This window comes from Hypanus sabinus, chromosome X1 (assembly GCF_030144855.1).
Source record: "Hypanus sabinus isolate sHypSab1 chromosome X1, sHypSab1.hap1, whole genome shotgun sequence".
NCBI classification, from domain to species: Eukaryota; Metazoa; Chordata; class Chondrichthyes; order Myliobatiformes; family Dasyatidae; genus Hypanus; species Hypanus sabinus.
Window position 1 is genome coordinate 44,630,901 of NC_082738.1, and position 26,642 is coordinate 44,657,542.

Sequence of the window (26,642 nt, forward strand, 5' to 3'; positions counted from 1 at the left end):
CCTCCGGTCCTGGACTCCCCCACTATAGTAAACATCTACTCCATATCCACTCTATCTAAGCCTTTCAATATTCAATAGGTTTCAATGAGATCCTTGTAAACCTCTGGACCCTTATCCAATGCCAGCACAGACTTTCTTAGATAAGGGGCCCAAAATTTGCTCTCAATACTCCAAATATGGTCTGACAAATGCCTTATAAAGCCTCAGCATTACATCTTCTCAAAATGAATGATAATATTGCAATTGTCTTTCTTACCACTGACTCAGCCTGCAAGGTAACCTTTTGGGAATCCTACATTAGAATTGCAATTAGAATGTTTATTTAGTACATCTATCTCACAACATGAGGGAGTAAAAATCTTTATGTTGCGCCTCCGTCACTATGTACATGCAATAGGAAAGGGGAATGTGGGAGGATATTGCCCAAACACTAAGATTTTATACATAATTGTTGTGTATACATGTACGTACCATCAGGTATGCAATCAGATCACTGTGCGTTGATCAATCCGATCGCCTGGCGGAAGAAGCTGTCCCAGAGCCTGTTGGCCCTGGCCTTAATGCTGCAGTACCATTTGCCGGGCAGCAGCAGTTGAACCAGTTTGTGGTTGGGGTGGTCGGAGTCCCTGATGATTCTCCAACCCATTTTTACACATCTGCTGCTGTAAATGTCCTGAATAGAGTAAAGTGCTGTTTTGCTTTTTTCATCACACATCTGGTATGTACAGTCCATGTGAGATCCTCAGTGATGTGTACACCGAGGAACTTGAAACTACTAAACCTCTCAACTACAGTCCCATTGATGTTAATAGGGAGTAGTCTGTCTCCGTATCTCCTGTAATCCATGACCAACTCCTTTGTTTTTCGACATTGAGGAAGAGGTTGTTTTCTTGGCACAACTGTGACTTCTCTGTAGTTGGAATTAAGGCCTATCATTGTCATGTCATTTGCAAAGTTGATCAGCAGATTGGAGTTGTGTGTGGGTGTGTAGGGAGTAGAGGAGGGGGCTCAGGACACGGCCCTGGGGGGCTCCTGTGTTGAGGGTCAGAAGGGCAGAGATAAGGGAACCATTCCTTACCACCTGCTGGTGATCCAACAGAAAGTTGTTTGACAAATCTTATTGAATTTTTTGAAGAGGTTACTAGGAAAGTTGACGAGGGTAAAGCAGTGGATGTTGTCTATATGGATTTCAGTAAGGCCTTTGACAAGGTTCCACATGGAAGGTTAATTAGGAAGGTTCAATTGTTAGGTATTAATATTGAAGTAGTAAAATGGATTGAACAGTGGCTAGATGGGAGATGCCAGAGAGTAGTGGTGGATAACTGTTTGTCAGGTTAGAGGCCGGTGACTAGTGGTGTGCCTCAGGGATCTGTACTGGGCCCAATGTTGTTTGTTGTATACATTAATGATCTGGATGATGGGGTGGTAAATTGGATCAGTAAGTATGCAGATGATACTAAGATAAGTGGCATTGTGGATAATGAAGTAGGTTTTCAAAGCTCGCAGAGAGATTTAGGCTAGTTAGAAGAGTAGGCTGAAAGATGGCAGATGAAGTTTAATGCTGATAAGTGTGAGGTGCTACATTTTGGTAGGGATAATCAAAATAGGACATACATGGTAAATGGTAGAGCATCGAGGAATGCAGTAGAACAGAGTGATCTAGGAATAATGGTGCATAGTTCCCTGAAAGTGGAATCTCATGTGGATAGGGTGGTGAAGAAAGCTTTTGGTATGCTGGCCTTTATAAATCAGAGCATTGAGTATAAGAGTTGGGATGTAATGTTAAAATTGTACAAGGCTTTGGTGAGGCCAAATTTGGAGTATTGTGTACAGTTCTGGTCACCGAATTATAGGAAAGATGTCAACAAATTAGAGAGAGTACAGAGGAGATTTACTAGAATGTTACCTGGGTTTCAGCACCTAAGTTACAGGGAAAGGCTGAACAAGTTAGGTCTTTATTCTTTGGAGTGTAGAAGGTTGATAGAGTTGACGTGGATAGGCTTTTTCCATTGAGAGTAGGGGAGATTCAAACAAGAAGACATGAGTTGAGAGTTAAGGAGCAAAAGTTTAAGGGTAACACAAGGGGGAGCTTCTTCACTCAGAGAGTGGTAGCTGTGTGGAACGAGCTTCCAGTAGAAGTGGTAGAGGCAGGTTCGATTTTGTCATTTAAAAAAAAATTGGATAGGTATATGGACAGGAAAGGAATGGAGGATTATGGGCTGAGTGCAGGTAGGTGGGATTAGGTGAGAGTAAGCGTTCAGCACGGACTAGAAGGGCCAAGATGGCCTGTTTCCATGCTGTAATCGTTATATGGTTATAAGTCCAGGATTCAGCTGCACAAGGAAGGGTGCAGGCCAAGATCGCTGAGCTTCCTGTCAAGCCAGGGGAATTATGGTGTTGAATGCTGAACTGTAGTCCAAGAACAGCATTCTCACATAAGCATCCCTCTTCTCCAGGTGAGTGAGGACAGTGTGTAGAGCTGTGGCTATTGTGTCGTCTGTCGGTCAGTTGTGTCGGTAGGTGAATTGTAGGGGGTTCCAGTGTGGGTGATAGCAAGCTGCAGACCAACCTCTCAAAGAATTTGCTTATTATTGAGGTGAGTGCGACAGGGCACCAATCGTTTAGATTGGTTTTCTTTGGTACCGGGACAATGGTGGATGCTTTGAAGCAGGAGGGCACTACACACTGGGAGAGGGAAAGATTTAAAATGCCTGTGAACACGCCAGCCAGTTGTGTCGCATACATCCGGCTCCGCTGACTTGCGGTTGTTGATGCATTGAAATGGCCTACGTACCTCAGCCTCGGAAATGACCAAGGTGCAGGTCATGTCAGCAGCTTTCCTTGGGGGTCAGTGTTAACTACTTCAAAACAAGTGTAAAAAAGGAATCCAAGTCCCTTTGCACCTCCAATTTCTACATTTGATCCTTGTTTCTAAAATAGCCTCTATCTTTATTTTTTCTTCCAAACTGCATGGCAATGCACTTACCTACACTGTATTCCATCTGCCACTTCTTTGCCCATCCTCCCAGTCTGTCCAAGTCCTTCTGCAACCTCCCTGCTTCCTCAACACTACTTGCTCCAGCACCTATCATCTGCAAATTTGTCTACAAACCCATGGATTCCATCATCCAGGTCATTAACATGTAATATGAAAAGGAGCAGGCCCAAGAGCGAGGCCTGCAGAACACCATGAGTCACGGGCAGGCAACCCGAAAAGGCCTCCTTCATTCCCACTCTTTGCCTTCTGCCAGTCAGCCAATCTCCTGTCCATGCTAGTATCGTGGGCTCCTATCTTGCTTAGCAGCCTTATGTGTGGCACCTTGTCAAAGGTCTTCTTAAAATCCAAGTAAATAATATCCACTGACTCTATTTAGTCTATTCTGCCTGTTACTTCCTCAAAGAATTCCAAAATATTTATCAAGCGAGATTTTCCTTCAAGGAAACCATGCTGATTTCACTTTATTTTATCACGTGCCTCCAAGTACCCTAAAACCTCGTCCTTAATAATGGATTGAGAAGACTGCTCCTTAACACAGTAGAGTGATTGTTTTCCATCAACTACACAATACAGAGTGGTGGTCTGTCTGAGAGGCAGTCTAAAAGTCTTCCAGAATTGTAGGCAGAAGTCAGCTGCTCTCACAATAAGGCTGACCCTCAGTAAATTAATAAGCTGGTCAAAAACAAAATTAAAAAGGGAAAGCGTCCTTTACAAATCCTTAGGGATAAAGGGTGAAAGAATTATAATAACATGAGGAAACAGAAGGTAAAGGAGATCAAAAGATTTTGGATAAGTACTTCTGGTCAAGATGGTGCCAGTGAACAACGATTCCTCAGGCAACATCTTCCAGATAGTCAATTGTTTCAGTTTTTCTATGTCTTCTACGTACCCTTTTTATCTTAATTTTGTTTTTGAAACTGTTGGAGCCTGTGACTTACAGCCTGTAGTTCGATCCAGTGAGCTAGCGCTCTGCTGTACCTGAGAAAACTCCAGGAGAGAAATACGAGCACGAACTACCATGAGGAGAAGCTCAGAGGTGAGACGAGGGAGCATGATCGACTACATTTCTCGCTGATTAAAGCATCAAAGAAGATTAAAAATGCAGAGGAGAGCGAACAGTTCTCGGAGAGGCCACTGGGTTTGTGTTGTTGTCCTAGTAAAAGCTGCTGGTTCATGTCACTTCCCTTGGAGGGAAATAGGCCGCTGGTTCAAATCATTGCACTCGGAGGGGCCAATGGTCCCGATGCTCTCAGAGATGTTATCAAAATTCTGAGATTTATGGATTGGACTATAATTTATATTGGCCTCTCTCAGTTCTATGTTTTTTTTTGTGCTTGCCCGTTCGTTCCTGTTGCCGATTTGTGGGCTGCGGTTTAGGGTTTGACGTTCTTGTTGTGGCTCCTCCATGTGGGTGATCTGTTAATTTTTTGTGTGAGGGAGGGGTTGGGAAGATTGGGGTTTGCGAATTTTGGTTTATTTTCCTTTTCGTGTGGGTTGGGGAGGGGGTGATGTCTTTCTTCTAACTACTTCTATGGTTTTCTGTATGTAACCCTGAGGTTTGGTCAGCGACGTAAGTCTCGGGACGACAATCTCTGGCCCTGCCAAGCTTGTGGAATTCGAAGTGCAAAACTTCTGTGTTTGTGTGGATGCTGTGTGATATTTTTCCCCTGTTACACATCAGTACCATGAAATAACAGACAGTACACCATATGCAATTAAATGATTTAGCTTTATAATTCTTAATGTGACTAAAGTAAAACAAACAGAAAAGGGCCCATTTTAATGAAACAGTCTAACGTGCACAAGTTGGCGCTCACGGTTTCCCCTTCATTGGTCCTCCATCGATTTCCCCAGGCTTCATCGACTCCCGGCCCCACTCCAAGTCCATTCCTTTCTGGTGTCTATGACTTCTCCTTTCTGGCATCTTCTCTCTCCATCTCCTGCCGAACAAAAGACCCAGATCACCTCAGTGTCAGACACCCAGCCAGAGAAAACACTCTCCTCATTGGACGGCGGAATTCCAAAGCCCCGTTATCTCTAAGCATAACCCAAACACTGCCTCTACAGAAAGACCATTACATTGGCAGTGAAACCTTTCCTAGGGTGTTACAAGTATTTACTGGCTTTGTGGAGAAGACAAATCTCAGAGCTGTATTCTGCATACGTACTTTGATAATAAAATGAACCTTTGAACCTTTGAAGAGGCAAAGAGACCCAGGGGAAGCATCACCAGGAATAAATTCTCTCAATACTTTAGTAGGAAGACAACAGCTGAAGAAAGGGTAAGAGTCTAAATTATTCAAACCAGGCTAAAAAATAAAGGTAGTTGATGTAATAAGTGATTATTCCATGGTGTATTCACTGGGAACAATTCATTCCTGATCAGAGAATTTAACCACATTGAGATAAGTGAGATGGAAGTCCCAGCAAAGTTAAATGTACTCACAAAAATAAATAAATCCCCTGGGTAAGCCAGTATTTATCCTAAAGTGCTGAGAGATGTAGGGAGTAGATTTGTGAGCCATTAGCAGAGCTGTTAAGAATTATTATGAAGGGTCACAGGGCACTAGGGAGATATTAATAGATTGCAATCAGACTAATTTTCAAAAGAGGTCACAAAAGTGCTGTAATACAATCCATCAATCCACGTGTCCTCTCCTTTTCACTGCACCAAAGGAAGTCAAAGCCCTCAATTATACTCAAACTCTACACAAGTACACGTATGACAAACAGACAATGTCTATTCAGAACGGAAGATTCTGTACGAAACTTCTTTCAGGAAATGCGTTGTAGAAATCCCTACAAGGTGCTAATTTTGAACAAAGTACCACAGCAAATGCAGTTTATTAATATGAAAGCTGTAGAAACTCATGGTAAACCTTAACATGGATGACAATATGAATGGAGGCTGGTAGACCTCAGATACTCACTGCAACAGTTTCTTTCAATGGGGGAGTCCCAAAAATTGGTGTCAGGACTGCCAATCATTCACATCCATACCAATTAGGATTCAAAAACTAAAAGATGTAGCTCTGAGAATGAAGGAAACTACTGAGAACTTAAGTGATTTGTTCAAAAAGTAAGAAGGCAAATGGAACTTAACACAAAGTTTGCAATTTTCTGAATGATGGGGTGACCTTAAAGAAATATATACAGGGGGTGATTGATAAGTTCATGGCCTAAGGTGGAAGGAGTCAATTTTAGAAAACCTAGCACATTTATTTTTCCTACATTTACACACTGAGTCCAGCGGTTGTGGAGCATACGGATCCCTTCTTTGTAGAAGTTGGCATCTTGGACCTCCAGAAGTGGGCCACATCAGGGGAGATTGATAAGTTAGTGGCCTAAGGTAGAAGGAGATGAGTTATTAACTTCAAACTTTCTGCATTTTCACTCAAAGAGTTGAACTGCATGTGCATGTAACGAGAGCTGTATAACTCATCTCCTTCTACCTTAGGCCACAAACATATCGATCACCCATCTGTGGATCACTTCTACAAAGAAGGGATCCGTATGCTCCACGACCGCTGGACTAAGTGTGTAAATGTAGGAGGGGACTATGTTGAAAAATAAATGTGCTCGGTTTTCTAAAATTGTCTCCTTGCACATTAGGCTAAGAACTTATCAATCACCCCTCGTAAAGCTACTAAGAGAGAAGACTGCAAGAAAGTACAGCACATCATGGAAGCTAACCTTGCCTCTAGAGTCTATTCTTCTTGCTACCTCAGGAAAGCATCCAGCATAATCAAAGAGCTCATCCCCCCCCCCCCGGACATTCTTTCTTCTCCCTCTCCCATCAGACAGATGATTCAAACGCCTGAAAGCACATACTACCAGACTCAAGGTAAGTTCCTATCCCACTGTTATAAGATGTTTGAATTGTTCCCTAACGATTAGCTTTATTCATTACACGTGCACTGAAGCATACAGCAACATACAGCTGGTTGCACCAGCAACCAGCACAGCCCGAGATGTACTAGGCCAGCCCGCAATTGATGCCATGTTTTGCAAGGCAACATACTATGCCCACAATTTACTAACTCTAATTTGTATGACTTTCGAATGCGAGAGGAAACTGGATCAGATGGAGGAAATCTCATTCACGGGGACAATGTACAAACTCCTTACAGAGAGTAGCAGGAATTGAACCTAGTCTTACAGCTGATGATGTAAAGAATTGCACTAGCCACCACACTACACCACCAGTAAAAGATAGATTCTTGAGCTCACAATCTAACTTGTTAGAACCTTGCACTTTATTGTCTATCTGTGCTGCACTTTCTCTGTAACTGTTACACTTTATAGTGTATTGTTGTTGTTTCACCTTGTCCTACCTCAATCCACTGATCTATATGAGCAATATGAGCAGCATATACTGATCTATATGAGCAGTATGCAAGACAAGCTTTTCTCTGTACCTTGGTACATGACAGAATCATCAGCCAATTCCAATCCCAGATAAGGTGAATGGCCACAGTCTTTTCCCCAGGGTAAGGAGTCTATGTAGATTTCAGGAGAGAAGGGAAGTATTTAAAATGGACTTGTTGGGCAGCTTTTTCCCCTCAGGAAGTGATGTGCAGATGACATGAGCTGCCAGAGGAAGCTGTAAAGGCAGGTACCACTTGTGGATTAGAGGATTATGGGCCAAATGCAAGCAAATAGGACTGGCTCAGATAGACATCTTGGCTGTTAAGGGCGAATTGGGTTGACAAGTTCATTGCTTTGTTGTATAACTACCAAAACTTTTTTTCCCCCCAGGGCAGAAATGGATAACATGAGAGAGCATAATTTTAAGGCGATTGGAAGAAAGTAATTGGGGGGGGGGGGGGGGTGGTGACAGAAGTAGGTTTTTGCTCAGAGTTGTGGGTGTGAGGAATGCACTGCCAGGGCTGGTGGTGGGAGATTTAAGAGGTTTTTAGATAGGCACATGGATGAATGAACAATGGAGGGCTATGGGGAGGGATGCATGAGATAGATCTTGGAGAAAGGCACAATATTGTGGGCCAAAGGGCCTATACTCTGCTGAACTGTTCTATGTTCTAAAGTATATCCAAATTGTCTTTTAAATATCCTTGTGATTTTTGCCTTTACATCTCTACCTTGAAGATACTTCCGAACATTTCTCATAAGAAAAAAAAATCTCCTTGACGTTAGTTTTCCACGTGCTTTACACACATTTCCACTGATGCACTCAGACTCTGTTCTCCCGGCTCTCGACTCTCCGCTCTCGGCACACATGCCTGCTGGCAGCTGGTTAAACTGCAGTGTTGGCAGGGGCCAGAACCAAGGTGTCAGAATCAGTTTATTGTCAATGACATATGTTGTGAAACGTGTTATTTGTGGCAGCAGTGCAGCGCAAGACACAAAAATGACTATAAATGACAATAAATAAACGTATAATGCAAAAGAGGTAGTGTTCATGGACCATTCAGAAATCTGATGGCAGAGAAGAAGAGGCTGTTCCTAAAACATTGAGTGTGGGTCTTCAGATTCTTGTACCTTCTTCCTGATGGTAGGAATGAGAAGAGGGGATGGCCTGGGTGGTGTGGGTCCTCAATGATAGATGCTAACTTCTTGAGGCACCATGATTTAAAGGTGTCTTGATGGTGGGGAGCATTGTGCCCATGGTGCAGATGGTTGAGTCTATGACCATCTGCAGCCTCTTCAGATCCTGTGATGCAACCAGTCTGAACACTTTAAATTGTAATTTTAAAGAAATATGTATAAGTCTTTGGTGACATATCAAATCTCCTCTAACTGCTAATGACGTATGACCACTGGATCAATGAGTTGGGCCCAGGGTAGATCCTCTGAGACGTTGATCCCCAGGAATTTGAAGCTGCTCGCCCTTCCCACTGCTGACCCCTTGGTAAGGGCTGGCGTGTGTTCCCCTGACTCCCCCTACCTGAAGCTGACAATCAGTTTCTCAATCTTGCTGACAATGAGTGTGAGGTTGTCATTGTGGCACCACTCAACCAGCCCACCTACCTCACTCCACTGCGCCTCCTTGTCACCATCGGAGATCCTGCCAACAGTTGGCGTCGTTGGCAAATTTATAGATGGTGCCTTGAGCTGTGCCTAGCCACACCATCATGAGTGTAGAGAGAGTAGAGCGGTGGGCTTAAGCACTCATCGTCGAGGTGCTTCTGTGTGTCCATCACTTGCCAGGCTGATCTGTGGCATAATTTACACAGAGGGATAAATAAATAAACAAGCACTCTATTAATAGAAATGAACAGAGTTATTGTCTGTTTGGATGTATTGGGGTTGAAGACATGAGAAAACAGGTCCACAGTCAGTGCAGACACTTAGCCTCTTCGTGTGCTGAAAGTGATGGACGGTGGAACTGGAAGGAAGTGCAAAATGTTTCAGTGTTATCTCATTGTGTTTGATCTGGATGGAACCGAAAGCACGTGTGTCTAAATCAGCCCAGTGAAGTGCCTCAGCTGCAGAATCAGCCGGGTGCCTCTGGTTTATTGATTCTTACTCTCCTCCCATTTGTTGGAGCACAGCTGTATTACTATTAGTTAGTGCCAAATGTACAGGCTGCTTTGCACGGTAGAAACTGGCTTCTAAGTACCTAAGTGCCTCGCACTGCAAGAGGAAACCATTATCCATCCATCTGTCTGAGTTGGATTTGAACCTGGGCCCCCTGAGGTGAAAAGGCTGTTCCAACACATTGGGCCACCCAGCCCATTCAGAAAGGAAATTGGATTATACTGTGTCTAATCGCAGCAACAGTGACACCAAATCTGACCCACAGCAGGCAAAAACGCCACAATCTCTTTTCAACCACTCAGAGAATAACAATTAATTGACAGCTTTTCTGCTTGTTTGATTTTCAGATCAGTCAGTAAGTCCCTGGTCTTAGTGTGAACGTGAATTGCGAGTTGGGGGCAAGGCAGTGTGGGGGTAGTGCGATGATGCTGGGGTGTCATGCAGAAAACAGGAAAGTTAAGTCGGTGTGGCAGGTTTTACAGATTCAGCTTGAATGAAGCATTAAATTTTATTTTTCAATATTCCCATCTCCAACTGGGTAGACACACACCAATATAAAGTAATATGGTAAAACATCAATCATTCCGACAATTCAGAAATCCCAGTGGTTTGGCATCTGGTCATCACATGATAGAACATAGAACATTACATCACAAGAACAGGCCCTTCAGCCCACTATGTCTGTGCTGAACAGGATGCGAGCCTATAGAGGTGTCATGCAGAGGTTTTGCAGGGTGCTTGCTGTGCAGAACATACTCCAGAAAGTGGACTCGAGTTCCTGTGCTTCATTTGCACTCAGCTGGGTGCCACTGCTCATGCTTCGCTTCAAACTTAACTGCTTTTCAAAAATATTAATATAGTACCATGTAACATCAAATAAAAGAACTGGATTAAAAGTGTGGCCAGCTATTTTAATTCCACTCCCCATTCCCACACTGTCTGTCCTTGGCCTACTCCACTGCCAGGTTGAGGCTGTATACAAACAGGAGGAACAGTATTCCAACTAGGCAGTCTCCAACTTGTTGGCATGAACTTCAAATTCTGAACCTTCTGCTGACTGTTCCCTCTCTGCCCTTTATCCCCCCTTTTCTCTTTTTTCTGTCTCTCCTCCTGGCCCCATCAGAGTCAGAATCAGGTTTAATATCACCAGCATACATTGTGAACTCTGTTGTTTTGCCACAACAGTAGATAGTAATACATAGTAATAAAAACTACAAATTATAATAAGAAGTATATATAACAACAAGTAGTGCAAAGAGAGGGGGAAAGAAGTACTGAGTTCATTGTGCATTCAGAAAACCGATGGTAGAGTAGAGGCAGTTGTTCCTGAATCTTTGGGTGTGTGTCTTCAGGCTCCTGAACCTCCTCTCTGATGGTAGCAATGAGAAGAGGGCATGACCTGGGTGATGTGGGTCCTTAATGATGGATGCCACCTTTTGAAGGAGTCCTCGATGCTGGTGAGGCGAGTGCCCATGACAGAGCTGGCTGAGTTTACAACTTTATTCAGCTTTTTCTGATCCTGTGCAGTGGGCCCTCCATACCAGACACTGATGCAACCAGTTAGGATGCTCTCCAATGTACATCTGTAGAAATTTTCTGGAGTCTTTGGTGACATACCAAGTCTCCTCAGACTCCTAATGCAAAACAGAGGCTGCCATGTCTTCTTTGTAGCTGCATCGAAATGTTGGCCCCAGCATAGTGTTAGCCAGAAGAAACTACAGTCTGATCAAGGACAGGGGATGCAGACAAACCAGTTGTCTTTGTTTCCCTCATTTTGTGGATGCTTAACTGATTCTTGCTCTTGGATAATCTAATCAGAGCAACTGAATGCAGACACAAGAAGCTTCAGATAATGACCTGTTAAACCTGAGACCATTCTCAAACAAGGGAACGGACTCTGAACTGATCCTTGCTCTGGGGCAATCTAATCAAAGCAATTGAATGTGGACACAAGGAACTTCATTCTCAGTGGAGTAGCTACTTATTATGTAAACTGCCAGACCCACCAAAGAAGCGATCTGTAATCTCTTTCTGGGTTGCCTCATTTACCTAGTTTGGACCAGTCAGAGTTGAAAGACTCAAATACACAAGGCTGGGGTGGGCAGAACCATGAAACAATGTTGGCTGTAGCCCTGTACAATGACCAGTAAGAAGGTGACCCAGGTAGGTCAGGTGACCTTGAGCCAACGGGATGGAGATCCAATGGTTCAATTGATGAGGAACTGTATAAGTCTCAGAAGCTGCAAATACACAGGGGCGATATCTCTCCAGTAACCAGAGACCAGTCATCACGGACAAGGAGGACCCCACGGACACCTGGAGATTGGGACCACGAGGAAAGCCCAGCCAACGTAGACTCCGTTCCTGGGTAATACCTTTTCTCTTCATTGACTGTTCATGGAGGGTCAGGGATTCTAGTAGGGTGCACACAGGTAGATAGTTTGTGAACCCATGTGCATTTTAGTTGATAACTACAGATTCTCTGTGATTCACTGATCATTATTTCATGGGGTGATTCTTGTACCATAGATCCTCAGAGATGTTGATACCCAGGAACTTGAAACTACTCACCTTTTCCACTTCTGATTCCTCGATGAGGACTAGTGTGTTTTCCCTTGTCTTACCCTTCCTGAAGTCCACAATTAATTGTTTGGTCTTACTGACTTACTTACAGACATCACTCAACCAACTGATCTTTCTTGATCCTGTATGCCTCTTCCACACCATCTGATTTTCTGCCAAGAATAGTTGGGTCTTCGGCAGATTTATAGATGGTGCTTGAGCTGTGCTTAGTCACACAGTCATGGGTGTAGAGAGAGTAGAGCAGTGGGCTGAGCATGCATCCTTGAGGTGCACCAGTGTTGACTGCCAGTGAGGAGAAGATGTTATTTCTGATCTGCAACAGACTGTGGTCTCCCAACGAGGAAGTCAAGATTCCAGTTGCAGAGGGAGGTACAGATTGAATCCACTGTAGACCTACTGTGACGATAGGCAAATTGCAATGGGTCCAAATCCTTGCTTAAGCAGGAATTGATTCTAGCCATGGCCAATCACTAGATTGCTGTCCCTTCTCCTACCCTCTCGACCTGTCCTTCTTTCTACCCCTCCCCCTCTATCAGATTCCATCATTTTCAGTTCTTTGTTGCTTACCCCCTTCTTCTCTAACGTCATTCCCACTCTCTTCGCTCCTATTTACCCAGCAGTTATTGCTCCACCCCTTCCCTCCACCTTCTCATGCTGGTAATTTCTATTTCCTTTCCGTCCAGGTGAAGGGTCTCAACCTAAAACATCCACTGCCCATTTTCCTCCAAAAAGCTGTCAAACCTGCTGAGTTCCACCAGACTGCAGCATCTGAAACTGTGTTGGGGTATAAATAGACTTAACATCCAATAGTCTGGAAAATCTGCTGGTCTGGGATGGCCAAATCTCAAACTTGTTGGATTATCAGAGTTTTACTGTGAAGAGCCAATGCAAAGCTAACTTTGAAGAAGATGGTGGTGGAATGAGAGAAGTGAGCGTGGAGGGTTGGGATAGATGGACAACTAGCAAGTATGGCATCCTCGTTTATTTGTGCTTCTCTGGATTACAAGTTACCACTGGATAAAGTCTGTCTGTAAATTTATTTTGTCCATATTGTACACATATTGGAAAGAACGGTGTTGCTGAATGCCAATTAATATGAATATTTATATATCATCTTTCCAGCCTAGTTACAAAATCAGGATACCCTGCAGTCAATGGCTGGTTTCAATGCGCTTGAAGTATCAGTTGCTGTTACATTGTTCAAAAGAGTATCACTGCACAAGTAGCAATAGAAGAGATTGCTTGTTAATTTCCAAAACAAATCGTTTAAATGGCCTCCCGTGGCGAAACTGCCAACCTGTGGTCTCAAAAAACAATGGTGTCTGATTACTGAGGAGAGGTTACATGCAAAAATGTTTTGTTTTCTAAGTCTGGTTCCCATTTGAATTTATAATACTTGTGGGCATTCATTCATATGTAATTAGCATCTATAAGTTGGGCGCTCAGAACCCAGGGAGCACCTGTACTATCGGGTACATTGAGGGAAAGAAACCTGCTGCCTTTAAGAAAGCACATTGAAGATGGTTTAACAGCGAGGGTATTGTGCTCCCTTTTAATGACTTTCTCTACCTCTCTCTGTAGTTAAAATAGCATTAGTATCACCTTATCACAACCCACTGGGGTTGATGAGGCTGGCTCACTGGAGGTAGTTAAAGAGGAACTGAATACAGGGGAATTCAGGGCAATGGGGAACTGGCACAGAGGAGAGATCAACCATGAGTATATTAAACAGTGAGCAGACATGAGCGGTAAGTTAGACTAATCCTGCTCCTATATCTTGTGTTCCTATAAACCCACCATCTCTTTCACTGACTTGACAAGCATTTGTTCACCACACGTGTGAGCTTTATACAACCCTCACTTGATTTCCTTTCTGTCTGCATCCACCGCTATTGTCCCCCCCCCCCCCCCCCCCACACACACACCTCACATTTATCCAGTACTGACTTTCACTGAATGCTTTGCATTCCTCAGGAGCTGAAGTGACCATAACCTTTTTTACAAGTCTGTTTTCTTGCTCTTGGTGCAAGAAAAGATCCTGAAGTCTGATGGGGCACAAAATGAGATAGACTAAATTGGAAGGGACCCTCACCAATAAACCAGATAGCAGGTGTATGGGAAGAGGTCCAAAAGCCGAACCTCACAGTTTGAGATGGAAAGACTAATGCTGAGGAACTCACCTTGGTCAGTAGTACCAAACATGCCCTACACAACTCTCTGCCTCCTAAATTTGATCCCATTGAAATAGAATGCCTATTCATTTCAAGATGAAGGCACACTCAGGTTGGAGGAACAACACCTTATATTCCGTCTGGGTAGCCTCCAACCTGATGGCATGAACATTGACTTCTCTAACTTCTGTTAATGCCCTTCCTCCCCTTCTTACCCCATCCTTTTTTATCTCTCTTTTTTTTCCCCTCTCACAATCGCTCCTTGCCTGTTCTCCATCTCCCTCTGGTGCTTCCCCTACCCCCCCTCTTTCTCCCTAGGCCTCCCGCCCCATGATCCTCTCCCTTCTCCAGCTCTGGATCCCTTTTGCCAATCACCTTTCCAGCTCTTAGCTTCATCCCTCCTCCTCCTGTCTTCTCCTATCATTTCGGACCTCCCCCTCCCTCTCCCATTTTCAAATCTCTTACTATCTCTTCTTTCAGATAGTCCTGACGAAGGGTCTTGGCCTGAAACGTCGACTGTATTTCTCCTTATAGATGCTGCCTGACCTGCTGAGTTCCACCAGCATTTTGTGTGTGTGGCTTGAATTTCCAGCATCTGCAGATTTCCTTGTGACTGTTCATTTTGTTGGTTGGCGAGCAATATCTAGAAGATATTGAAATGTTTAAAATGAGAAGCAGAAGAAAAAGAGAATGCTAAAAATCATCTTTCATTTGGGCATCTTGTAATGATTGCTGGTTTGTAATCCTCCTTGGGGAAAATTGTCTCAATGCCCCATAGGTAATAAAAATCATCAGTTCTTTCGATGCAAGATTACAGAGGATGTCTGAGTCACTTAGTTGATGAGTGCCTTTTGAAGGATGTATCAGCATAACATCTCAGGATACCTCCTATTTCCACCTGGCATCCCAGTTTCTTAATAGAGGGGATTTTTATTTGATGGGTGCTTTTAAAGTGCCTTGATGCCTATGTAGAACTGCAGGATCAGAATCAGAATCAAGTTTATAAGCACTGACATGTTCTTGCTCCACAGCTGCTTTTACAGACAATTAACCTTATGAGCAATTGCCCCTGAACTCTTAGCTCTGCAAATGTTTTGTAGGGTGGGGTGTGCATTGCCAATTGCCTTAGATCGGCTGGGAGATGCAAACACATCCAATTTAAAACACTGCTAAAAATTAAAATATTGCTGCAAGGTCCCAGTTTTTCTCCGTAACTCAAAATAAAAGAAATTAAATCTGCAAGACTTTCTTGTGCACTTTAGTCAGTAATCTTTGTCACAGAGTTTTTCCATTTATCTTCTGAATTACTGTATATCCACTCTGCCTGCGTCTGTGCATCTGCATTAAAATGTAGCAATAAATTAGAACTACTGCTAATAACAAGAACATGCTGCAGCCGCACGAACAGCAGCAGATAATGTCGCGACTGCACTGAGATGTAGTAGGTTTATATGTGGAATAAATACGTTGCTAGGCAGCAAGATATGGTGAGGATGTTCATAATGTCTTGTCTGCATCCAGCTGTGGTGAGTATTATCATGTCTTAGTTAGGCATGGTGGGGGGGGGGGGGGGGAGTGCGAAGAAACATTCTCTAACTTCCATTTGTAGCAACCTGTGAGTTACGATATTTTAGGACATGACATTTTTGATTCTGAGTTGAAACTATGTCTGTAGCTTAAATTACTCTACATAATAAGAAACGTAGCAATCAGTTCATTCAAAGAACACTTTTAACTTTGTTCTACTATAGCATGTTTGACATAACTGCAATATCAAGAAAAGCTGTGAGGGCCATGGTTTCTACTCATGATTTGTTCATAATCTTTCATTTATCTTGATAGACCTTAGTAACCACAAAGCCTGAAACATCAACTCTTTATTCCTTTCCATAGATGCTGCCTGACCTGCTGAGTTCCTCCAGCATTTTGTGTGTGTTACTATTAGGAATATTTCTACTGACTACCAATGACCTATTGAATGATAACAGTCCGTCATTATCTTGTGCAGGTGCAAGCGTTATGGAAATGGTTACGAAAGCATATTGGTAAAGAACAAGAGGGGATAGCAAGAAAATTAGGCTAATTAGATTGTGTTTTGAAAGCTGGAGTGAGGCTGAGTGATTTAAAAAATCCATAATAAAACAGAAAAAAATATTGCCAGAAACACCCAGTTTTAACGCACAATATTAAAAATAGAATGTCTAACAATTTTATATACATACACACACCTCTCACCCTCATACATCCCATGCCTCCAGTAACAAACAGGGGCCCATGGTGTCCGATCTTCCCCTAACACATTGGGTTTCTGGTTTCCACACTCCCTTTATACTCATTGGGGCCCCAGTTCATACACCCCCTTTAAACCTCTCTGGGCTTCCTTGAAACTCATCTGAGTTTGTTTGCTCCTTTGAAGCTAACAGGTCCACTGAAAATTTACTATCTTGTTGCACTGTCTAACATTTAAATAACAAAGATGTTGGGAATGTTAACTGAAACTACATCCAATAGTCTGGAACCAGTGGCCAGTCCAGTAGCACCAAAACCCTAAACAACCTGAGCATGCTAGGTTAATGGAGTTGCTCTGTAAATACTTATGTTGCCAAACATTTGCACTTAGCTTTCTTATTAAGTCAAATAACCTCTCCAATCACATGCCATGGACAGAGTCTTTCCAAACCAGCCTCTCTTCAGCTGTTGATTTGGCTTGATTTTCAGATACAGCTCCGAATATTCTTCAATATGGCTTTGCGGCCATTTTCAGTGTGACTGGATCTGCAGAAGACAATCATAGGAGAGATTCCACTCTCTGTAATACGTCACTTCCTGAGGTTGACAGTCCTTAGGCGACATTTTTGTTTGATTAGACTATTGAAAGAAAGAGTGACATGCTTTTAGCAGGAAATTTAAAAAAAAACAGTTCCTGGAAATCTGAAATAAAAACCAGGAAATGTTGGAAAGGCAGCTGCTGAACAGAGTTCATATTAATTTTCTTTCTCTTTATGAAGACATGCTGAGTATTTTTCTGTCTTTATTTTAAATTTATATCATGTCTTTCAGAATCTCACAACAAAGTATCTCACGATCTACTTCTGAAGTCTTAGTGTAGTATGAGAAATGAAACTGCCAATTTACACACATCAATGTCCCATAAAAAACAATGTTGATCATGAAGTACATATTGCCTTAGACACTGTTGGAAAATACTCTTCTTCCAAATAGTGCCATGTATTGATATTGGTTTATTATTGTCACATGTACCAAGATGCAGCGAAAAGCTTGTTTTACAAACTGTTCATATAGATTAACCCATTACACAGTGAATTGAGCTAGAATACGGTAACACAATAACAATGCAGAATAAATTGTAAAAGCTACCAAAAAAGTACAATACAGGTAAACAATAAAGTGGAAAATAGTAATGAGACGGATGATTCGGGCTCACAATCTTACTGTATGCGAGGCCCATGTAGTTATTTACATCAGTGAGTGTAGATGGCTGTATAATCCAAAAAATTGACATGTGGACTGCACAATCATCCTTCAGTATATTTCTGGTCCACCAGTCTCGTGCTTGCACTCAAGTCTCTGGTACATGACTTAAACCCACTACCTCCTTAGGTAAGAGTGCAGTCTGCTGACATCATGAACTGAAATATAAAAATCCAAACATTGGCCATAATTAATCATCATAAACATATCCAGAGGAAGAACCGGGGTAAAACTCCGTGTCATCCTTTGAAAGCTTGTCACTGCCAAAGTTTCCAAGAATTAAGAAGCAATTCACCACTACCAGATATGATGGTGCTGGCAGATCACAAAGACAACAGAGGCAGAGATCAGCGAAGGAAGGAAACAACGCTGATGCAAGTGTGAGAGATGAGTAGTAGACCACAACTGGGATAGGACTGAAGAACAAAAGCATATGTGGCTGTATGGAGGCAGTTAAGTTCTGTTGTGCTGATGTACAGTGCAGATTCTTTTTGCTATGTATATACGTTTCAATTGTATTGACAAGAATCCCAGTTCCTGCTGTAACATGCTAGGTATCCCATTTCCAAGGTAAAGTAACAAATATCAACCTACAGAAGTGAAACCACAGGGGACAGACACAGGATACGCCAGAGAGGGAATGTGAGGAGCGACATTTTGAATTCCCTGAATTGTACAAGTTAAAAATAGTTCATGGAAATCTAAGTGGCATTTTTAATATATGCAAATAAGCAACTGAGGTGTGAATCATAAATATTTATACCAGAACAGACTATAGTGATGCACAGTAAGTCTTGTCAGAAGCATAGACAGATGTATCATGTTTAAATTTAGACTTGTCATGTTCTGACTAGAAGACATTTACCTGAAAATTAGGAATGAGTTGTGTTTAAGACAATAGAGACAACATCAATTATTAGAATGTGAACAAACAATTTCACCAACTGAATGAATGATATTCTAGCCTGTGACTCGTGATATATCAAGTCACATTACACGCTGTAGTAATAGGTCCCTTGAGAGATTGAACAAACAAGACGAAGAATTCAAAGTGACTGCTGATCTGTCGATGTCTTCTTCAGAGGCGTTTACATATGTAGAGGTAAAATATACTGGCTGCTCAAGTTGGACTGTGATGATAAAAGGCAAGTTTTAACGATCTATATTGCCAGCAGTTTGTTTTGGATCAACTGCGAATATGCAAGGATGTGCAAGACACATTCAATGTTCTGCTCTGTGTCTCCCAGTAGAATTATATAGACAACAGAGCGAAGAACACATAATAAGCAATCAACATCTCCAAAGAATGGAACGGATAAAAAGGAAGTCAGAGAGATACAGTATTAAAAGAAATCAATAAAGTAACAAAGAAATGGCTGAAATGAGACAAAAGTTTGTTCCTGGGGAATAGGAAGTGTGAATAACAGCAGATTGTGTGAGGGAAGAGTCTGGGGAAGAGGACAAGTGAGAGAAACGGGGAGAACAGTTGAGGAAATCAAGGCTAAACCTAACCACACAAATTGGATATGGATGGAGATTTTGCATTCCATGAAACATACTACTTATTCAGATCACATCTCAGAGAGATAATAAAATGAATTTAAATAAACTGGTTGAACAATTCAGACTTATAAAAGAGCTTTATGTACTGTATGGTAAAATCTAAATGTAGCAAATTTGCAGCCTCATTCTGAAGTTAATTTTGATTCAATCTGCAAACATGAATCTTCAGTGTGTAAAGTACAGTGGAAGGGATAGTTACAGGAAAAACAAAAGGTGTGCCTCGCATATAGATGAAATCAGAAGAGAAGTTATTATGTATTCAGAGAGCTTCTATCCTGAATAAATAGAGACCCAGACAGACAGGCTATTAGAAAAAATAGAAAAAACATACTGCACAATACAGGCCCTTCGGCCCACAAAGCTTTGCCGAACATGTCCCTACCTTAGAACTACCTAGGCCAGGGGTCAGCAACCTTTACCACTGAAAGAGCCACTTGGACCCGTTTCCCACAGAAAAGAAAACACTGGGAGCCGCAAAACCCGTTTGACATTTAAAATGAAATAACACTGCATACAACGGTTTTTTTTTGCCTTTATGCTATGTATAAACAAACTATAATGTGTTGCATTTATGAAATTGATGAACTCCTGCAGAGAAAACGAAATTACATTTCTGCATGCAACAAAAACATTTTGAACTCCGAAAAAAAGACGTTGGGTTGAAAGTTACTTTTAAGTAAAATACTCAACGTCTATTTGAGTCCTTCTTGTATTTATGAAAAACGCCGAACTTAAATTTTCCGCCAGCAGCAAACCAAAAATAACATCAGCCAGCTGTCAGCCTGAAAAATAAAAGGACTATTTCACTGAACAATGAAAAAATATGAATATACATAAAATAATAGGCAATTAAAATATTTATCATACTTGGTTAATGGGATTTCTGCTCCTGGACCTCAGCGCACAGCGTCTGCACATCAGGGCTGTATGACGTCACCTTCATCTTTACACAGGATCGCAAGCTGTCATCTGTGAGGCGTGCGCGATGTTTGTTTTTAATAAAGTTCATGTTGGAGAACACCTGCTCACTTACATATGTGGATCCAAAGATCGACAGGACTCAAAGCGCATACTTTTTAATGTTTACATAAATGTCGGGCATAGCATTCCATGTTTCGAACACAAGTTTGTCCGGTTTTAGAAGGTTTTCAATATCACTCCATTTGTGTTTCTGAGCAAGAACGGCCTTCTGACGGGCAACATCTTCAAGGTCTGCTGTCAAGCGTCTAAACTTGGACACCCATATGTCTTTGTCGGCTATGTCGGCCAGTTCCATCTCAAGATCAGGTTGACTCACACCTGCCAATGCAGTCGTATTCAGTAGGGAAGGATCGATGCTTAAGGGAGTGACCGGGAAGGATAATGTGTTTTTTTCCTCTCTGAACTCACAGAAGCGTTTCCCAAACGATGTTTGCATTGCGATGATTGCAGAATGTAAATACTCCGAAATTATCATGTCGTGACCTTGTTTGAACTCTCTCAAATTGGGGAAGTGAGACAAAGTGCCTTTCTGTAAATCTCTGGCAAGCACTGTCAACTTGCGCTCGAATGCCAAAACATCCTCCAACATGTGTAGGGCTGTACGTCCTTACCCCTGAAGAGCTGTGTTCAGCGTGTTCAGGTGCGCTGTCATGTCTACCATGAAGTGTAGCTTTTCCAGCCACTCTGGCTGTTCCAGCTCAGGAAAGGTGAGCCCTTTGCTGCCCAGGAAAGTTTTCACTTCTTCCAGACATGCGACAAAGCGTTTCAGCACCTTTCGTCTGGACAGCCAGCGATAAAAACACGTTGTAGCGGTGTCAGTAAACTGCAGTCAAAGATAGCTTTATTCGAACTAAACAGCCTTGCTTTTAAGCCTCCCTCAACCCAGCCCCCATGGACGCAGATGCTGCAAAAGACGCGTACTCACAAACCCCCGTAGGCTATCTCCCTTAGCCGGAATGCTGGCTAATTGTGAGCCGTTTCGGATGTGGCAGGAAATGTGTCGCCACACTTAGATTGTACAAGATCACCATAATCTTCAAATTTAGAATTACATTTCAAAAGCTAACAAACTAACATAAAATACATTTTAATTAAATACTGACCAATTATTTCCCAAAGCCACAGGGAGCCGCAGCACAGAGGTGAAAGAGCCACAAATGGCTCGGGAGCCGCAGGTTGCCGACCCCCGACCTAGGCTTTACCCATAGCCCTCTATTTTTCTAAGCTCCATGTAACCATCCAGGAGTCTCTTAAAAGACGTTATCATTCCCACCACCACCACCACCGCCGCTGCCGGCAGCCCATTCCACGCACTCACCACTCTCTGCGTAAAAAACTTACCCCTGACATCTCCTCTGTACCTACTCCCCAGCACCTTAAAACTGTGTCCTCTCGTGCTAGCCATTTCAGCCCTGGGGAAAAGCCTCTGACTATCCACACGATCAATGCCTCTCATTATCTTGTACATCTCTATTAAGTCACCTCTCATCCTCTGTCGCTCCAAGGAGAAAAGGCCAAGTTCATTCAACCTATTCTCATAAGGCATGGTCCCCAGTCCAGACAATATCCTTGTAAATCTCCTCTGCACCCTTTCTATGGATTCCACATCCTTCCTGTAGTGAGGCGATCAGAATTGAGCACTGTACTCCAAGAGGGGTCTGAGCAGGGTCCAATATAGCTGCAATATTACCTCTCGGCTTTTAAATTTAATCCCATGATTGATGAAGGCCAATGTACTATATGTCTTCTTAACCACAGAGTCAACCTGTGTAGCAGCTTTGAGTGTCCTATGGATTCAGACCCAAGATCCCTCTGATCCTCCACACTGCCAAGAGTCTTACCATTAATGCTATATTCTGTCATCATATTTGACCTACCAAAATGAACCACCTCACACTTAACTGGGTTGAACTCCATCTGCCACTTCTCAGCCCAGTTTTGCATCTTTTCAATGTCCTGCTGTAACCTCTGACAGCCCTCCACACTATCCACAACACTCCCAACCTTTGTGTCATCAGCAAATTTACTAACCCATCCCTCCACTTCCTCATCCAGGTCATTTATAAAAATCACAAAGAGTAGGGGTCCCAGAACAGATCCCTGAGGCACACCACTGGTCACCGACCTCCATGCAGAATATGACCCGTCTACAACCACTCTTTGCCTTCTGTGGGCAAGCCAGTTCTGGATCCACAAAGCAATGTCCCATGTCTCCTTACTTTCTTAATAAGCCTTGAATGGGGTACCTTATCAAATGCCTTGCTGAAATCCATATACACTACATCTACTGCTCTACCTTCATCTATGTGTTTAGTCACATCCTCTAAAAATTCAATCAGGCTTGTAAGGCATGACCTGCCTTTGACAAAGCCATGCTGACTATTCCTAACCATTTATGCCTCTCCAAATGTTCATAAATCCTGACTCTCAGGATCTTCTCCATCAACTTACCAACCACTGAAGTAAGACTCAATGACCTATAAGTTCCTGGGCTATCTCTACTCCCTTCCTTGAATAAGGGACACAACATTCACAACCCTCCAATCCTCCGGAACCTCTCCAGTCCTCAGTGATGATGCAAAGATCATTTCCAGAGGCTCAGCAATCTCCTCCCTCGCTTCCCACAGTAGCCTGGGGTACAACCTGTCTTGCCCAGTGACTTATCCAACTTGATGCTTTCCAAAAGCTCAGCACATCCTCTTCCTTAATATCTACATGCTCAAGCTTTTCAGTCCACTGCAAGTCATCCCTACAATCGCCAAGATCCTTTTCCGTAGTGAATACTGAAGCAAAGTATTCATTAAGTTCCTCTGCTATTTCCTCCAGTTCCATACACACTTTTCCACTGTCACACTTGATTGGTCCTATTCTCTCCTATCTTATCCTCTTGCTCTTCACATACTTGTAGGGTTTTCCTTAATCCTGTTCGCCAAGGCCTTCTCATGGCCCCTTCTGGCTCTCCTAATTTCATTCTTAAGCCGCTTCCTGCTAGCCTTATAGTCTTCTAGATTCATATCATTACCTAGTTTTTTGAACCTTTTGTAAGCTCTTCTTTTCTTCTTGATTGGATTTACAACAGCCTTTCTGCACCACAGATTTTGTACCCTACCATCCTTTCCATGTCTCATTGAAACGTACCTACTCAGAACCCCACGCAAATATCCCCTGAACATTTGTCACATTTTTTCGGTACGTTTCCCCGGCTATTCTTCTGTAAAAACTGTAAACCGGAAAGTTAATTTTCTTATTGTCCTATTTTCGTAAGAACACATAGGGTCACACCTCTCAGTTTAACAGAAAGGAGCCCAAGACTACTGCATGCACTGTTGGAACGAAGGCACCATTGACATTCTCAGTCACTACGGACACATTGGTTGAAGCTTTTCTGTGCATGGATGGGGGTCACCATCTGCTGTTCAGATCCACAGATTAATGAATATCTGCCCCAAGCCAGACTCGGGCGCGTAGAGTGGCTCATAGAAATAGTAAGGAATGTATTCTTTAGCAAATGGTCTGACCAATCCTTTGTTCTCTTCACCATTCAGTCCAGAAGGGAAGGGACTATGATTCAGTGAACTGAGTGAAACACCAAGAACAGGGTGAAAAGCATAGGCATCACGAAGTAGAAATTGGGGTAGTTGGCACAACTGGGTCGCTGGCTACAATGTGCTCTTGGTGTTGTTGTGCATGGTGCAGGTGTGGCACATATCCTGCTGCTCCACTACAGCAGTCATCTGGAGATTAAAACAACAGTTCCACAGAGACCTGATACACAAATCTCCAGAGAAAAAGGGAAAGTTGTGCCCAATTTAGTCCTTATCATTGTGTTTGGCTGCATCAAGCTATGTGTAGAGCCCTTGTTATGCAAACACCAACTGTCACCACCTCCCAAAGGTGTCCCTGGTGTAGTGACGTATAGGCCTGGCCATATTGCTTTGGAGCATACCATTGAGCTCGAGGATACGATACAAGTTCTCATTTGTGGAAATACTTGGGTAGAAGAATGACTTTGACCTCTTCAATCAGGCAGTGGTTGGCATAGAATGTCCTTAGGCTCTGTGGGGAAAGAAGCCTCTGTTGGATGCTACCCAGCAGAATGCCAAAGTCACTTGTCAGAATGGCTCCTTACCAGGACTTTCAAAGAACAAGACCTCATGTGGTTGGTGGTGAGAAGAGCCCTGTCAGATTCTTGGTACGCAGCCAATGTTTCATTGCCCTGCATACTGTCCTCAAGGCAGTTGTAATGGGAATGAGTATATTGTCTTCACAGTCTGCCAGTAATGTCAACAAAGGGAAGTAAAGTCCTTTATCAAGGTTCTTCTGATAAGGCATCATAACGCAGGAATTTGCGCTATTCCCAGGGAGAAACACTGAGAAAAGCTTCAATTACCAAAGAAAGATTAGAAACTCAGTGACAGATGCCTTTTGACCTGCTGGTTTTCCAGTGCAAAAACTGTACTTGGTACAAAATCATGTTAAGATGTCAAAAATATAAAGTTAAAAGTGCTGCATTTATCTGAACACAAAAGCATAAGGTAGATGAATTAACGGTGCAAGTAGATGCAAACAGATATGATTGCCAATACAGAAAGGTAGCTACAAGATAAATAAGGCTAGGAAATGTAAATGTCTGGATAGACAATATTTAAGAAGGTCAAGGAAGTAAAAAAAAGGAAAGTAAAAGATAAAAGTGGATCAACAGTGTGAAAGGATACTGACACTGGAAAGTAAGATGTACAATCAGCCTGACTGGATCTAAAATACTGCATTGGTGGCAGCTTTCAATAGGCTCTTAAACAGCACTAGTGATGTAGGGCATCATGTCAAACAGGAGATGCAGGAAATGGTACCATGAAAGTCATGGGCAACTTTCACCTACAATATATTTAGGTTGGCCAAACCAAATGTGCCATAATGGCATGAGGAATCCATTGCTGGTGTGTGTGTACAAGATGGCCTTTACACAAGTAGGCTAATGACTAATGAGGGAGAAAGTGATGATAAATTGAGTACTATGCGATTAGAGTGGGTTATCTAACAATTTTGTTCTACGGGGTCATTTAGGGAAGATGATAACATGATAGAATTTTTAATTAAGATGTAAAATTAACTAGTTTAATCCAGGATAATAGCCTTAAATGTAAACAAAGGAATTGACAAAATTGGGACTGGTTTGGCTGTGATAGATTGAGGTGCTTCATCAAAAGGCATAACAGTAGATACGTAAAGGTTAACATTTCGGGACTGAATGCAGAAACTGCAACAGCTTTATGATTGGCTGCAACTTTTCTGCAGCAAAAACACTAAAGGAAATGTGACTAAAACCTTGGCTTGCAGAAGTTAAAGGTAGCATTAGATCAACAGAGGAAAATAGGGGACAAATAAAATTGCCAGAAGAAGTTGCAGGCCTGAGCATTGGGACAGTTTAGAATTCAATAAAAGTGGACCAAGACTACTTTGATTAAAAAAAGAAAAAATAGATATCTGAGTAAACTTGCAAGGTATGTAAAATACACAATAAAATCTTTTAACAAGAATGTGAAAAAGAGGTCTATTATAGTAAACTTATAATGGGGGGAATAAATAAATAAAAGGGCAATTAAAGAAATGCTTTTGTTCCATCTTCACAGAGGAGGAAGCAAATAATTTCCCAAAAAATGCTTAGAACTGGGGGTCTCATGAAAAGGAGGAATCAAAGACAATTAGTACTAGCAAATTGGCAGATGGAATTTAATGCTGAGAAGTGTGAGGTTCTACATTTTGGCAGGAATAATCCAAATAGAACATACAGGGTAAATGGTAGGGCATTGAGGAATGCAGTGGACCAGAGAGACCTAGGAATAACAGGGCATAGTTCCCTGAAGGTGGAGTCTCATGTAGATAGGGTGGTGAAGAAGGCTTTTGGAACGCTGGCTTTTATAAATCAGAGCATTGAGTACAGAAGTTGGGATGTAATGTTAAAATTGTACAAGGCATTGGTAAGTCCAAATTTGGAATATTGTGTACAGTTCTGGTCACCGAATTATAGGAAAGATATCAATAAATTAGAGAGAGTGCAGAGACGATTTACTAGGATGTTACCTGGGTTTCAGCACTTAAGTTACAGAGAAAGGTTGAACAAATTAGGTCTCTATTCACTCGAGCGTAGAAGGTTGAGGGGGGATTTGATCGAGGTATTTAAAATTTTGAGAGGGATAGATAGAGTTGAAGTGAATAGGCTCTTTCCATTGAGAGTAGGGGAGATTCAAACGAGAGGACATGATTTGAGAGTTGGGGGGAGAAGTTTAAGGGAAACACGAGGGGGTATTTCTTTACTCAGAGAGTGATAGCTGTGTGGAATGAGCTTCCTGTAGAAG

At 42.4% G+C, this 26,642-nt stretch overlaps 1 long non-coding RNA gene across 2 annotated transcripts in view; it reads right to left on the minus strand.

Moving 5' to 3' along the window:
- Nucleotides 1-4,714: 4,714 nt before the first annotated feature.
- Nucleotides 4,715-26,642, minus strand: part of LOC132384491 (uncharacterized) — a 38,186-nt gene continuing 16,258 nt past the window's right edge. For both annotated transcript variants that reach the window (XR_009508913.1, XR_009508912.1), the window contains exons 2-3: nucleotides 8,987-9,172; nucleotides 4,715-4,938 (exon numbers count right to left, since the gene is read on the minus strand). This is a non-coding gene — a long non-coding RNA (uncharacterized LOC132384491). The remainder of the gene's footprint in view (nucleotides 4,939-8,986; nucleotides 9,173-26,642) is intronic.